This window comes from Myotis lucifugus, unplaced genomic scaffold (assembly GCF_000147115.1).
Source record: "Myotis lucifugus unplaced genomic scaffold, Myoluc2.0 scaffold_2, whole genome shotgun sequence".
In the NCBI taxonomy this organism is placed as follows: domain Eukaryota; kingdom Metazoa; phylum Chordata; class Mammalia; order Chiroptera; family Vespertilionidae; genus Myotis; species Myotis lucifugus.
The window spans coordinates 21,596,718-21,613,089 of record NW_005871050.1 but is presented as its reverse complement, the minus strand read 5'-3'; the positions used below and the strand labels follow the sequence as shown (position 1 = coordinate 21,613,089).

General features: G+C 37.4%; 1 non-coding gene across 1 annotated transcript; it reads left to right on the top strand.

The window, feature by feature from the left end:
• The first annotated feature begins 15,994 nt into the window (after window positions 1–15,994).
• On the top strand, window positions 15,995–16,122 carry LOC111827275. Its single transcript, XR_002830777.1, has one exon. It is a non-coding gene; the product is annotated as a small nucleolar RNA SNORA35 (small nucleolar RNA).
• Window positions 16,123–16,372: the final 250 nt, after the last annotated feature.

The window sequence follows — 16,372 nt, the reverse complement described above, 5'->3', positions numbered from 1 at the left end:
AATGAAATTCAGAAAGTGTAAAATGTACAATTTTAAAGAGCCCCAGTAGCTGTTCTGAGCATGCACAGGAAGCCACTCATTGTAAGTCTGTGAAGATCTGAGTTTGCCTGCAGATGTTTTCACTGCATTTGTGAAACGAGTTAACGTAGACATGAAGGTAAGTTCACACTCTCCGGCTTTAAACAGTGTTCATACAAGGCCATCCCACTTATATCAATGGCATAGTAATCCCTGCCTGGTAGTAAAAACCAAGGTCAGCTTTAGTAGAATATGAAAACCAATTTCATCTTTAGCATCTTCCTTTCAGCACTATCTATCCTTACCATATTGTCTCCATAACGATTGCTCCTTGCTCTTCTCCCAGGCCTGTGCACCCCTCTTTACACACAGGCCTGCTGACACCTTGCTCTTACCCACCTGCTAATTGGAGAATATTTGATACACAAATTCATCCCGATGGGGCAAATACCTAACAAGCCTATCCCATCCAAAGAGAGACACATTTTAACATTGAAAATGTGGCTCCAGCCATTGAATTCCCTGATGGGCTGAAAGGAAAAATATGCCCCAAATCTCATCATGTAAGGTTGTTCTTTCTTCACTTCTCCACAAGGCTAGCATCTCCAGGGTGTTTTAGTGACATGAAAAATTTACGCACAGGGTATACTTAATGTAAAAGGTTAGAAATTGGTTATTAATGGTGAATAATTACTAATGGCATTGAATGTGTTCATTTTCACTGTACCAAGAGCTTTATTATAATGGCTATACATCTACAACCTGAAATTCTTCAAGTGTTTAAAATGTGGGTCCCTGGTGATTTCTGTGGCTATTTTAAACTATGTAAGATTCCATTGATCGTAAAAAAGAAAAGTCAGTTGACCTGATTGGTTTTTAGCTATCACTCAAACTTAGTAATACCTTCCCTTAAGCCCTAATGTTACCTATGCTACTATGATATATATATATATATTGGGTGAGTGATATCCCCACAAAGTAATAACTTAGGTAATGCATTCAATGTCTCCTGTGAAAATGATCACTTGGACAGCTGTGCTCCTCCTGAGATGGATAAGGTTTGTAATATCAGTAAGTATTAAAGGTAAACGTTATTTTTTCCCTGTAAAATCCTATTTAAAGCTTCTTCACAGAGAAGACTGATGTAATGAAGAAATGGTGTACATACATCGCCTTTACAATGTCATGGCGGGATTTATACTTGTCACTCTCTTAACACCTATATTAACAAAATTTTATCTTTCTATCTTTTATTTATGTGGCTTTGCGTTACTACAAATAAATACAGCTTTACTTAACAGGATTTTGTTTCAATATGAGTTCTCTGATATATACCTGAGTATATCAGAGTTCTTTACTCTAGGTTACTAAATTAGTTTTAGACATAGTTGCTAATGAAAATCAAATATTACCTACATTGATAGACTTTTCCCTTATTTCACTTTGCAGTGCATTTTAGTTAATTTCTTTCTTCACAAATATTTTAATTTCTTGGTTTTAATTAAAAGTAAATATATTTTATTGCTGTTCAACTCTGTTTGGTTAAAGTAAATAATACATAATCAAAGCTCCCAAAAGGTAAACAGAATTTTTGTTAAGTAATATCATACTTAATATCATAGTGTGTCCTGTGCAGAGTATATGCCTTTTATATCACCTATAGGAACTAACAGTGTCTTGCACATAATACATATTTAATAACATATTCAATATTAGTTCAATAAAACTATGAACTAAAAATGATAAAATAATTGCACCTCTGGAAGAAAGGTACCCAGTCTGGCATGCTTTTTAGTAAATGAATATATACACACATTTAAAGCATAGAAAAATCTGAAACTTAATAAGATAATTTCACATTTCTCATTTTTTTACTTTTATTAATATTCTAAAAATTTAAGTGGTCCTCTATAATAATCAATTGAACTCTAAACCATGGCATTAACTAAGTACCTAAAGACATTTTTATTGGATTTAACAATCTAATTGAGCCAACTAATAACTTGAAAACTATATGCTGTACATATTTTTCACTCTGAGTAGTTTGCACCAAAATCCAACAAGGCCGACAATATAGTTTGGAAGGCACGCATTCTAAGATAGTTCAACTTATCAAAATAAGTGAAAATTACTTTACTTTGGAAAGGTAAGTAGTCAAATAGCTACAAAGTAGAGTTACGTGTCCATCCATACTAGATAACAGTAAAATAATTGTCTGTGTATGCTTTTTGTTTTTAACCAGATGCCTTTCAAAAATATGCTTGTACTTTTAAATTATACTTTTCAAAACATTTATAATCGCCTAAATATAAAATATGGGTATGACTTAAGTAACTGCAGCAAGTAAATCAGCACGTCGTATAGTGGATATCATGATCAAAGAGTTTATGATATAAACAATACTGTTTTTATTTCACTCTTTAAAAATATTTATTAGTCTTAAGTTTAGTACATATTGCTCTAATTAAAAAAAAAAAATAGCCCAGCCCTGGCTGATGTGGCTCGGTTGGTTGGAGCGTCCCCCGGTACACCGAAAGGTCACGGGTTCAGTTCCTGGTCAGGCCACATGCTTAGGTCGCAGTTTTGATCTCTGTTCGGGGCATGTACAGGAGGCAACCTATCGATATTTCATTCTCATATCAATATTTCCCTCTGTCTGTCTGTCTGTCCGTCTTTCCCTTTCCCTCTCTCTCTCAAAAAAAGCAACGAATATGTCCTTAGGTCAGGATAAAAAAATAGCCCATATCTTTTAAATAACATACAGATATTTTAATGGCTTGGAAAATTTTACATGTTGTGTGAAATGAATATTTCCCTATTCTATCTCATTTCGTTCTTATTTAAAAATTATTTTCCCCTATCAAAATTAAACATATGGCTCAGACAAGTAATACATTGCATATATGAGCTTGCTAACATGGCTTTATGAATTATTCCCTCTTTGTACATTTAGGTAGGGTTGTTTATTTAGCTTCCTCAAAACTATCTTTACTTATATCTTTAGAGATGCTAATATGCTAATATGAAAATCAAATCATATAATTGTGATATGTTCATTAAAAGTAAACATCAATTAACATCTATATATAATTAATTGCATTCCACTGAGTGTTCTCATTGACTTCATAGGGTTTAGATTATATGAAAACATGTTATCAACGTGTTGCAAGTTTCTTAGCCTCACTGGTAACGACAGTCATTTAATTAGCTGGATCAAGCCAGAAACTGTCCGTAATCCTTGAACATCTTTCTATCCCTTATGCCCCGGAACCAAATTCATCACTAACTTCTGTCAGCTTTACTTCCTAAACATTTTCACTCCATTTCCACTCTCTTCATACCAGTTTGGCTTTCCATCATCTTTTTTCAGAGTACTGAAACAGCCTTCTAACTAATCGCCCAATTACACATGTGCACTCTCAAATCCATCCTCCCAATTCTTACTGGTTTTAGAATAAATACCAAAACCTTTATCATGGTTTATGAAAGGCAGCCTGGTCTGGCCCCTATCTACCTCGTCAGTAGCATAGTTTACCCTTTTCCCCCGACCCTCCACATGAATGCTTCAGCTACACTGTCTACATCATGCTCTCTCCTCTGTTGCGAATACTTCCTTGCAATTCCTACCTCTCCTGACACTTACATCACCAGTTAACTCCTATTAAACCTCCAGAGCACAACCTAAGAGATATTTCTCCTGGAAACAGGGACACCTTTTCTAACCGCCCCCTCCCCCGCAAACCTCCAAGACTAGGTCAACTTCTTTTGTTATACGCCCTCATAGATAACACTGTGTGACTTTCCTCATAGCACTTATCGCAGTTTATAATTATACATTTGTGTTTGTGATTAGTTGGGGACTGCCACTTCCTCCACTAGATGTGAACTCCATGAGATCAGGGACGATATTTGCTTTTGCTTAATATTGCATTCTTAGCATCTAGCACATTGCCTAGCATATGGTTCAGTAAAGATTCATTTCACTGAATAACTGAATAAACAAATAGGTTCTATCTATTAAAAAGTCATTTGTGTGACTTTTTGAGATGGTTAATATGTGGTTGTTCAATTGCAGAGGATATTTTTCTACTCCCCACCAAGTGGTAGCTGTAAATATTGCAGCCTGGTCAAAAATCAGAGGCCTGAGTTACTAAGACCTTTACAAAGGGTTGCAGACGTGAGCTATCAACTAACTGTGACAGCAGTAAAAGTATTGTCAAGACTTTAAATGTAACATTAGCTATGCAAGCAGTTGACACTTATAAATGCCTAGTTTGAATTGTTGAGCAGTCCAACGGGGATTTTGATAGGTTTTTCTTGCCCTGTTTCATGCACCAAAAACTTCATAGGCAGGTAACCAAATCATATCACTGCCATGCATTATGAAACAAGCAAATTCAAAATTGTGAAAACTGAATTATAGCACAACCTATAAAGTATTTAGGATCATTGCTAAAGGGGCTTATGTTTCACGCTTAAAAATAGAATATAGCCCTACCTGGTTTGGCTCAGTGGATAGAGCGTCAGCCTGCAGACTGAAGGGTCCCAGGTTCGATTCCAGGCAAGGGCACATGCCCAGGTTGCAGGCTCGATCCCCAGTGGGGGATGTGCAGGAAGCAGCCAATCAATGATTCTCTCTCATCATTGATGTTTCTATCTCTCTCTCTCCCTTTCCCTTCCTCTCTGAAATCAATAAAAATATTTAAAAAATATAACATATATAATATAGTGTAAATATATGACTATATGGACTACATAGCATAGACATGAATATAATTGAAATGTGATGTTACTGAATGAATACATTGCTAAGTGATAACAATTTTAGTTCATATTTCCTCTTGGCAAAAATAAAAAGATGAATGAATCTTTCTTATTTCTGCTTTAATGTGATATTGTACTTTATTTTTTAAATATATTTTTATTAATTTCAGAGAGGAAGGAAGAAGGAGAGAGAGATAGAAACATCAATGATGAGAGAGAATTATTGATTGGCTGCCTCCTGCATGCCCCCCATTGGGGATCGAGCCTGCAACCCAGGCATGTGCCCTTGACCGGAATCGAACCTAGGACCCTTTAGTCTGCAGGTCAACACTCTAGTACAATGAATTAAACTGTGTTATTTTTCAGTGACCCAGATGTGTCCCATGAATTAAACTGTGTTATTTTTCAGTGACCCAGATGTGTCCCAAATCACATATCTTCCATAACTCTTACATTTTAATATCCTGGTCCTATTTCTATTTTTTTTACCTGTTAAAATGTTGACCAACAATTTTAAGACAACACAATGAGTGCTAGAACAATGTTCCTCAAACCTATCGTGTATAGAATCATCTGGGGATACTGTTCAGATGTTGATATTAATTCAGTAGGTCCAGGGATGGGCCGGAGACTTTGTGTTATTAACAAGCTCCCAGGTGATGTTAGGCTGCCAGCCCACGGAGTACACTTGGAGCAGCAAGGTAAAAAAGCAGAGGTCGACAAACTTTCTGTAAAGAGCCAGATAGTAAATATTTTGATGTTGTGGACCATGTAGTCTTTCCCAACTACTTAGCTTTGAACTTATAGCATGAAGTCTGCCATAGGCAACATATAAATGAATGGGTGTGGCTGAGGTCCAAGAACTCTATAAACACTGAAATTCTAGCTCCATACAATTTTCACATAGTATGATATATTATTCATCTTTTGATTTTTGCCAATCATATAAAAATGTAAACACCATTCTTAGCTCATATGCCATACAAAGACAGTCTGGAGTTTGCTGACCACTATGCTAGAGCATAAAATATCAATGGCTAACTTTGCCAGAGGCGGGAGGTGTGTGATGAGAGAAGTAGGCTCTGAGGGAAAGGTTGCAGTTGAGCTAGGGCTTGAGGAAGTAAAGCTTTTCTGAACAGAGAAGTGGAAAATAGTGAAAGAGATATAGGCAAACAGCAGCAACTTAGTGTTTTCCAAACTGAAAGCGTAGGAATGTGGTATAATAGCCTTTCTGTTATGAGTTTATTCATATTCAGGGAGAAATTTTACCCTGATAAATATGTCTCTTTTTTATCAAATATTTTAGACTTTGAGAGCATAAATAATATTTTATATACCTATATACCATAGACATTTACATTTATAAGACAATATTGACATGGAAAATAAAAAGTGTTAAAAAAAAAAAGAACTAGCCTTTCTGGTTTGAGAAGGCTTGAATGAAATGTGGATTCCTTATATGCATATTTAAATGGTTTCAAAATTTAATGAGTTGTGGTGTCAGTTGAGCATACAAATGAGAAGTGGGGGGTGCTTCCACATTTCTGCTGAGAGGCAGAAAGAGAATAGAAATGATTGGGGGGGGCAGGAAAAATACATTTGAAAGGTCAGGACTCTCTGCAAGTGACTGCAGACTGTTCTCCTGTGAAAGCTTTGTGGAAGCATTTATATCAATGATCAGGGTTTGAAATTCATTGATGAGAAGTGAGATGAGTATCACAGAGCTAGGCAGAGCAAGGCAATCAAGCCACTTGTCCCTTGTTACAAAGCACACAGCAGCCTAAAAAAAGAAACTAAGAACTGAGGATTGAAGATTAAAAAGATGGTCTCTACAAATGTTTCAGCATCTGACAGACTTTGCTGATGAGCTACAGAGAAGGCATACATGCTGAGGAGTAAAATGAGCATAGGTTTTTTTTTTAGAAGATGGTTCTATTATTTCTCTGGAAGTGGCCTTGGAGTGAGATGATGGAATATTATAAAAAACATCAGAGTTGGGAATTATGAAAGAAGGAATATCAAATACAAATTTAACTCAATCTCAATACATTTGGAATGTTCTTCTACTAATTCTCTTTACATTTTCCAACTCATCCTTTTGAAAAGGACTTTGTCTAGTTCTTTTGGAGTAATGTATGTGTCATTGGAATGCTGGAAAATGAATTAAGATTTCCTGAGAACTTATACACAAGGGATTTCAGGATTTTTTTTTTTTAGTTCTCCAAACAATCTAATAAATGGGAACTTATGGCCACCACTTATTTACCCAGATCTCCTCCCAAATAGGGAATTCGTCTACCAGTAGCTGTGCTTTAGTCATAGCCCACAGGTAAAAAAATGGGAGGGAGAACAAAGGGAGAGTTTCCACTTTTCCACAATAGAAGGAAAGCTAAAATTTTGGTCAGAAAATTTTAGGTGATTTTTACATACTGACAAACCATGAGAGGAAAAGCAGCATGATTTTATTAATGGAAATTAGGAAGAATAGCAAATGTAGATATAGGAAATTATAAGCTTTTGTTTTGTTTTGTTTTGACTATTCAAAGGACCTGTGGCCAGATTTCTTATTAAATGAGGAGACATGATATATATAGTTACAATATAAACTATCATTTATTGAACATCTACTCAATGCTAGGCAATGTGCTGAAAATTATACAAATTATCCCATTTAATTTTTACATTCCAAATGAAAGTGGTTATTATTAGCCATACTTAACATGTGAGGCCTCCAGGGTGTAAGTGAATTACCCAGGTTCCCTGGGTCCTATGGGCTTGCCAAAGAAAAACTGCTATTGTGTAAATCTTGTAATATTAAGTACCTAGTACATATCAGATGCTAAACAAAAGTTAGCTATTGTTGTTTTCTTGCTATTATTGTCACTAGCATTGTTGCCATTTACTTAACTCCTCAAAGCCTTATTTACAGCAACCATAACATGGAAGTCAGTACAAAATAAGTTTGTCAGAGGGATTGCATGAAGCAACCCACTCAACTTTCTGTCATATAGATGCCACTTAGTAAATGTCAAAACCCTATAAATTTTCTCTTTTAAAAAAATATATAATTTTTATTGATTTCAGAGAGGAAGGGAGAGGGAGAGAGAGCTAGAAACATCAATGATGAGAGAGAATCATTGAATGGCTGCCTCCTGCACATCCCCTACTGGGGATCAAGCCCGTAACCCAGTCATGTGCCCAGGACACTTCAGTCTGCAGGCCGATGCTCTATCCACTGAGCCATGTCAGCTAGGGCTAAATTTTCTCTTGAAGAATGCTTTTTCTTTTCAAATAAGGCAAAATAAGCCCAGCTGGTGTTGCTCAGTGGTTGACTGTCGACCTATAAACCAGGAGGTCACGGTTTGATTCTCTGTCAGGGCACATGCCCAGGTTTGCGGGATCAATCCCCACTAGGGGGCATGCAAGAGGCAGCGGTTCAACGATTCTCATCATGGATGTTTCTATCTCTCCCTCTCCCTTCTTCTCTGAAATCAATAAAAAAATTTAAATAAGGCAAAATGAATATTGATATTTTCTATTATTTAGTGGCATGCCTCTGCGTAATGAACTTGACAGTTTAACTTCTGAAAACAATGTTTGGCTAGGAAAAAAAATGACTGGCTTAAGTGCCTGGAAACAGGAGGGTAAAAGAGATTATGGCTGAAATACTCAGCATATACTTCAAAGTTTCTGAGTTTGTTTTTTTCTGCCTCATCCATTATTTACTAAGGACTTAAATAGATCTTTTTAAGTATCCTTATATTTAATAAAATAGTATTATTTATAATGGCATTAAAATATTATAATTCACTGGGAATATTTGTGCCCCAGTTCAAAAGTTGTATTTTAGTAGTTGAAGCAATGTTTATTAACAGTACGGAAGTGCTCCATAACTGTGTCCAATAAATGTTGGATGAAAGAGTGAATGAATGACTCATTTCCATTATTACTTATTATTTTCATGTCTTTAGATTTCTGCAAAGAAAGCTTCCTTTAAATCAGCTATAAACTTATATCTGTAAATTCATTTTAACAAAACACATCATGTTCCCCTGAATATAAAAGCACAAATTAATTAGTCTTTATTATATTTTATTTTAAAATTATATTTAAAATTGATCTTGGTTACCTTCAAGTCTAACACACCCTCTTTACATTGTTTGCTCATTGATGCCTTTTTCCATTGAATATTCATTTTGATGACTTATGGCACGCCTTTTGCATTTAAAGGGAAAGCCAAGTTTTTAGTTTACAGACAGATCTTTATGTTAGTGGATAACAGTGACCTCTGATTCTGAAAGGAAAACAAAAGGACAAAGTATCTCTATTATCCCAAAGAAACCTGATATTACGTGTCTTCCCCAAATAGATTAAATTAAGGCAGAGCTAGAAAGTACATTATTTTTCTGGTAAGGACAAGATAGTCAAAGCAACTAGTTCTCCAGTTTGTTCCAGTTCTAGAAAAGAATTTGGTGGAGGGCATTATAATTCACAGATATAAAGAAGACTTGAATTTTTCTGTGGAATTGAGTTTTTCAGGTATATAGGGAATTTGTATATATATATACTAGAGGCCCGGTGCACAAATTCGTGCATGGGTGGGGTCCCTTGGCCTGGCCAGCGATCAGGGCCAATTAAGGCCATCTCACTCAGTCCCGATTGGGGCCATGGGGGCCGGCCAGTGGGGAAGGCCTGTAGAAGGGCTTCAGGGCATGTCCAGCCCTCTCGCTCAGTCCCAATTGGCCAGACCCCAGCAGCAAGCTAACCTACAGGTCAGAGCATCTGCCCCCTGGGGGTCAGTGCACATCATAGCAACTGGTCGAGTGGTCGACCAAACAGTCAACTGATCAGTTGGACACTTAGCATATTATACTTTTATTATATAAGATACTAGAAGCCTGATGCATGAAGATTCGTGCAAGAATAGGCCTTCCTTCCCCTGGCTGCCAGCATGCAGTGGGCTCGCTCTGGCAGCCTATGCAGCGGCAGCGGCTCTGGCACTGCTTCCTCCTAGCCCTCCTTCTCCAGAGAGTTCCTCTGTGCAGCACTGGCATTCTCAGGGAAGTGCAGAGGGGAAGAGGTGGGGGGAGCGAGGCAGGGGAGGAGGACTGGAGAGGTTGGGTGCGCTAGTGCATTTCACTTTCCCATTGTGAAAGTGGGATGCAACTGGCCCCCTTCCTCATCCTCTTTCTCCTCTGTCCTCTGCCTCCTGCCCACCCGCCCTCCCTCCATGCCCTTCACCCTTTCCCTCTTGATTTGGCGAGATAAGGAGGAGGGAGATCTGATAATTTGGGTTACTGTGTAGGTGGCCTTTTTCATCTATTCAAAACAAAGCTGAGCCGCCTGCTGCTGCTGCCACGGCTGCCACCATCGCCCCTTGGCTGGCCCGGGGCTCATAGGGCGCACTAACTGTGCACCCAGCGAACTCCCTAGTAAGCAGGGAGCTGCTCCAATGCTAGGGTTTTGTTTACTAGAGCAGCAGGGCAGAGGTGGGGTAGAGGGAGATCCAGACACCGGGAGCTATGACCTCAGACACCAGAGGGTTGCCTCTGAAGTCAGGGGCTGGGCCACAGGGAGGCTGCAATAACAGTTGACAGGTGTGGAGCTTGGCAGGGAGGCCCTGAGGAGGCACTCTGCCCAGAGGCCCGGAGCGGCAGGGGGCAAGGCCGTCGCCATCTTTGTCGGGTTAATTTGCATACTCATTCCTGATTGGCTGTGGGTGTCGTGAAGTGATGATCAATTTACATATTTCTCTTTTATTAGTATAGATGTGCATATATATTTGCTTTTATTTATTTTTATTTTTGTTTTTTAAATATATTTTTATTGTTGATAGTATTATAGATATCTCCCATTTTTCTCCCCTTTTCCCCCCTTCTCCCAGCCCCTATTCACTCCCCCAGGTCTTCACTATCCTATTGCCCATGTCTGTGGGCTATGCATATAAGTACATAAGTTCTTTGGTTTATCTCTTTTTGTTACCTCAACCCCACATTGAAGTATGTCAGTCTGTTCCACGCCTCCTTGCTTCAGGTCTTATTTTGTGGGTCAATTCATTTTATTCATTAGATTCCACAAATAAGTGAGATCATGTGATATTTGTCTTTCTTAGTTTGGGTTATTTCACTTAGCATAATATTTTCCAGGTCTATCCATGCTGTCCCAAAATTGTGTTTCCTGCCAGAACTTTAATTTACGTGATCAGAAAACTGTTCATTGGTTTTGGTACTGTGTGCGACATTGTTAATCTTACTAAGAGTTTTAGTGTAGCAGTGTAGACAAGCCAGGTTGGAGAGGGTTGAGATGCAAGGAAGTGAAGACAACAGGTCTAGATAAGATGGTAGATTGGGAAAGTGGGATTGACATTAGTGGTTTTACTTGAGGGGCAGGACTTGTTTGTTGATTAGTTGTGAATAGCAAAAGAGAAGAAAAAGTAAAGGGTGACTTCCAGATTTCTAGCTTGAACAATTAGTGATTTGAGGCTGGGATGGGGTATATAGGAGAAGGAAGTGGAGTTTTGTTTGGGGGGAGGGGCAGAGATAAGTTTAGTCTGGACATGTTGAATTTGAGTTGCCTCTAAGGTGCCCATTGGGTGAAATATAGTAGGCAGGTAGATAGGATTTTTTTCTATGTTTTCTACTTCCATCATAGCCATCTGCCAGGTAGACAGCACTTTCCTCATCTCTGATTTACCTGTCAATACAAACACATAATTTTCCTTCTACTAGAGATTTGCCTCTAGTTTACTTCCTTTCTGATATTATTCGTTTTAAATTGATATATAATTGACATATAATATCAGACAGTATATTTTTAAAGAGAGTGATGATATGTGAAAAACTGTTTACTTGATAGGTTATCACTAAAAAGATAGCTCAGGGAAGGAAGCTATCAAGTCAAGGGGAAAACAAATTAAGAAAAGGTAAGATTACTTTGTGTTGTCATGAAATAAAAGTAGTGGCCTCTGAACTCAATATTGAAGATGGAGTTGAATTTAGAATGTGGACAGAGTGAATGGTAAGGTGAGAATAACAGGGAGATATAGTAAGAGGAAAATGTTGATTAAGGGGTTTTAATATTTGTCGTAGCTCTTCCAAAGAGAAACTCCTATAAGTACTTAGGAATATGGGACGGGAACTCTCATCTTTGTCTCACAGTTCTGATGCTTTGGTGTCTTGCCCTCCAAATATAACACTTGTAACAAACATTCCCTACCACCAGGTGTCTACAGAAATATGTCATGCTAGGGTAGTTATCCTGTGTTTGGGACTCTGGTGTGGAGAAAGATTTTTCAAGTCACAATTTTTAAAATCCGATAATATATTTAATGTGATATCTCCTAGCTAGATAACCTTTTAGAGAAAGTTGAATTCAGTTGATCACTTCTCAATATTTATAAACCTAGGGAATTGATTTATGTGTTAGATTCCCAAGGGAAGCACCAAAGCAAATGAAAGAGAAGGAATCAATATCACTTGTATCTAGTTTCTCTGTACCCCCATGTTATAATCCATTATTTGTTCCAAGACAACTTTCTTTACTGTTACTTCTGTCCAACTTTGAATTCTGCCATTTAAAAGTAAGTTTCTTAACTCTTTCCCCACAATTGGCTGGTTGAAATTTTCTATGGCAGAGTCATAGCTGTGAGAAGGGCTATTCACTGAATTAGATGAAGAAAAAAGGATAGTAAGGCTCTCCAAAGCCTTCCGAGGAAGGTCAGTGGCAATTTGAATAGTAGCAGTTGGCAGAATATAGATCCAGCAGCTCTGCCTTCATTATACTTTATGATATCATGTTCCAGAGGACATAAAGTTCTTAGTTTATTTTCTGAGAAAATTATATAAATCCAAGATCATTATTTTTGACTCTTCAAATGAACAGGTAGTGCATTAAGTTTGCATTAGGACTAAAAATGATGTAACCTAGTTTTTAAAAAAGCAAACAATATTATTAACATACCGAAATACCCCGTCACAGGAAAGAATGCTGTTCATTGCTCTAAATTGCTCAGTTTCCACACAATTTGCTGTAAACATCTGACTAATAGAAGATTCCAGAACTAGTAGTTGATGGTGATACACTGAATTTCATCTTTTTTTCTTTCATTTGTGTCTCTGGAGGTTATAATAAAAGTGAGTGGATTAAGTTATGTGGATAATATACTCTTAAATATTAGATTAATTAACCAAAATAATTATAGAGAACTATAATGTGATCAACACTATGTCAGGAATTACTTAGGTTGCAGATAACTTTTGACCAAGATCTCTGACTTCTAGGTTTCTCATAATCTTATTAGTGAGATAAGATTAATTAACATGAAACAAAACCAAAAATGAAAGGCAGAATGTTACAAGGAGCCAAACAAAGTGTGTGCTCTGAGAAATACAAAGAGGGGAGGAATCAATGAAGCCTGCATTTCAGAGGGAGAGTCTTCAGGAAGTGACCTTATAAATTGGGATGAATTTTATATATATTTGTCATCATTATCTCTTCTATCTTATTAAGCAATCTATTTGCCATTTTACTTCCTGTGTAGGCAGTCACCTCAGTATCTTAAACATGGTAGGCACGCCAAAAATATTTGCTGGTTGATATTTTTTGAGGATAGAGTAAAAGCAAGCACAAAAAAGACATTTTGTGGTCCTGTCATATGTATATAAAGTCTGTATTGACTATGGATAGGATACCTTAGCCTTAGACCATAGTGCCAATCTGAAAGTACAGCTTGTAGACTCGCTCCTTAGAGCGTGCAGCAGCACCCAGAAGCTCTCTCACAACACTGAAGAACAAAAGTAAAAATCTGAATGTCTGTTGGGTTCTGAAAACAATTTTAGGTCACTGGTCTGAATCAATTAGCCATGACTTTTAATATCAAGATTTTATAATGCCAGTAGGTGACTTTTCATATTTATATCTGCCAAATAGTCTGCACCTTCAAGAGAGTATCTATACTCTAACTCAGTGGTTCTCAACCTTCCTAATGCCGCGACCCTTTAATACAGTTCCTCATGTTGTGGTGACCCCCAACCATAAAATTATTTTCGTTGCTACTTCATAACTGTAATTTTGCTACTGTTATGAATCGTAATGTAAATATCTGATATGCAGGATGTATTTTCATTGTTACAAATGGAACATAATTAAAGCATAGTGATTAATCACAAAACAATATGTAATTATATATGTGTTTTCCGATGGTCTTAGGCGACCCCTGTGAAAAGGTTGTTCGACCCCCAAGGGGGTCACGACCCACAGGTTGAGAACCACTGCTCTAACTGGTTAACCAACAGTTTCTAAATAAGTCTCCTTTATGGGAAAAACAGAAACAGGTTAACTCATATTTCTCTTCAATTTGCCATTATCCTAGAATTTTAAGCAGGAAAATATGTTATGTAATGAGTCACAGGCAAGCCTCTATATCAATGGTTCCCAACTTGAGGCACACACCCCACAGGGGAGCAATTTGATTTTTAAGATTTTTAAGGGGGGCAATTCGACAATGAGTTATTAACAGTGAACTTTGGAAGCTTGTTTAGACCAAGTTAATGGCCTTTTAGGCTTCCTCCACGTGAATAGGTGTTCACTTTTTGAATAATAATATTTATATGTCGTGGGGTGGGGGAAGGCATCAGGATCTTAGAGATGCTTACGCAGGGCATGGCCAAAAAAAGGTTGGGAACCACTGCTCTATAAGCATTTTAATTTTTGGTGTTCACTTTTTGTGATACTCTTAAAATGGGTACTATTTACTTTTAAATTGTTTTCTTTCTCCTCATTTTTTAAAACCTTTAGCCATGAAGGGCCTAGAATATCACCTGTGGTTCTCCTTTTGCTGAGAAAGTTCTGGTACTTGATTCCATTCTGTTTGAAATGCCTAGGAAAAGTTCTAAATCTCAGCTTTGGTAAAGAAACTTCCTCATCTAGGGAGGGCAGACAAGAAAGAAATAGAACATTTTATACCCATTGTATTGATAAAATTTAGACATTTCTGAAAGAACTAGTCATTTGAGGAAGTGTGAATCTACTGAATTTCGTGTTCATTATTGGCGGAAGTCTACATTTATACAACTATTTAGAAACAAGTTGGTATTATATCCTAAAATTGAATATTCACAATGAGTATGCATTGTACTGTTTCAATTTTTAATTGATTGATAAATTATATCAAAGGAGCCATGTTTGGGGAGATGATAATGGTGATTCACATGCCAAGGGTTATAATTAATCCAGCTCTATTCTTAGAATTCCAGAATGGCTGGGCACCCAGATGGGCATTATTTGGTAAGGCTAAGCCAAAACTAGAAGGATTATAGAAAAGGCTTCTTTTAATCAGAACAATATACATTTAGAGTAGTGCTTGCTTCATAGAATTACCAATGACTTTATGAAGCAAAAAATGAAGTCAGAAGTAATAATTTTTTTCCAGTGGTTACTTAAGGTGCCAGATTTTTAATGATAAACAAACAAAAAATTGGGGTTGGAGAGCACATCAAACGGAGAGTTTTCTGCTTTGCACATTTGGGAGAATGTGAGTTCCTTCCACATGCACAGGGAAAGTGTGTCTGCCATTCACATAATTCAAGGGTAATGATCTTACAAATTGTCATCAGAAAACTTGAGGCAATTTTAAATAGTTGATTCAGCATTTAAGCCAACATAACCAATTAGGTATAAAGCAACTTGGCCTTTGTAAGGAAAAATGATAAGACCAGTAGAAAAAATGTAGAATTATTAAATAAAAAGAAACACTCAAGTTTTTTATTAACTAAGTTCCTCACAAATAATAATTTAAAAGACAAAGAGAAGTGCCATTAACAAGAGGAGAGATTTTTCATTGTGATACCAGCTAGTATTTATTGTACATCTACTGATGTCAGATACTGAACTGAACTCTGCAAGTTATTTTTTTAATTCTCACAACAGTCAGCAGTTAAAGAAATAGTTATTATTGATCCAATTTAATATATGAGGAAACATAGGCCAAGAGGGCTTAAGTGAGTTTCCAGGGATCCACAGCTAGTGAGTTACAGACCTGCCTGATTCTAAACTCACATTTCCTTTTCCGAAGCTGACCCATGTATGCAGTAGCCATGCTAAGTGAATGAAGCAATGGGTCCTGAGATGTTTCAAGTCTCCTATCCACCCCCGCCTCCTCCAAGCTGGCTCTTCTGCACAGAATGCAGGGTCTCAACCCTAGCTCTGCTGTTTACAGCACTGGCAAGTGACCCACTGGTCTCCTCCTTGACCAATTGGGCATCGAGCAGTGCAAAAGCAAATCCCTCCGTTAGCTGGGAGAGTCATTCTGTGGGCTACTCCTGCATGCAGGTGGGTACATATCTTCTGGGTCCCGTGACCCTGCCTAAGAAAAGAGAAGGGGTGAAAAGATTAACCAAACAGCCGAGTACCTGCAATTATTAGATAAGAGTGACCATGTCTGTATCAGGTTAAAAGCAGCTACTCAAAAAATATTGCCATCATTATTATATTATGGTCACTATTATCACTAACTGCTCTTGGCAATTTACATTAACCCACTTAGACTCAAGGTCCTAGAGAAAAAATAAGGTTGACACTACTGTAATGACCT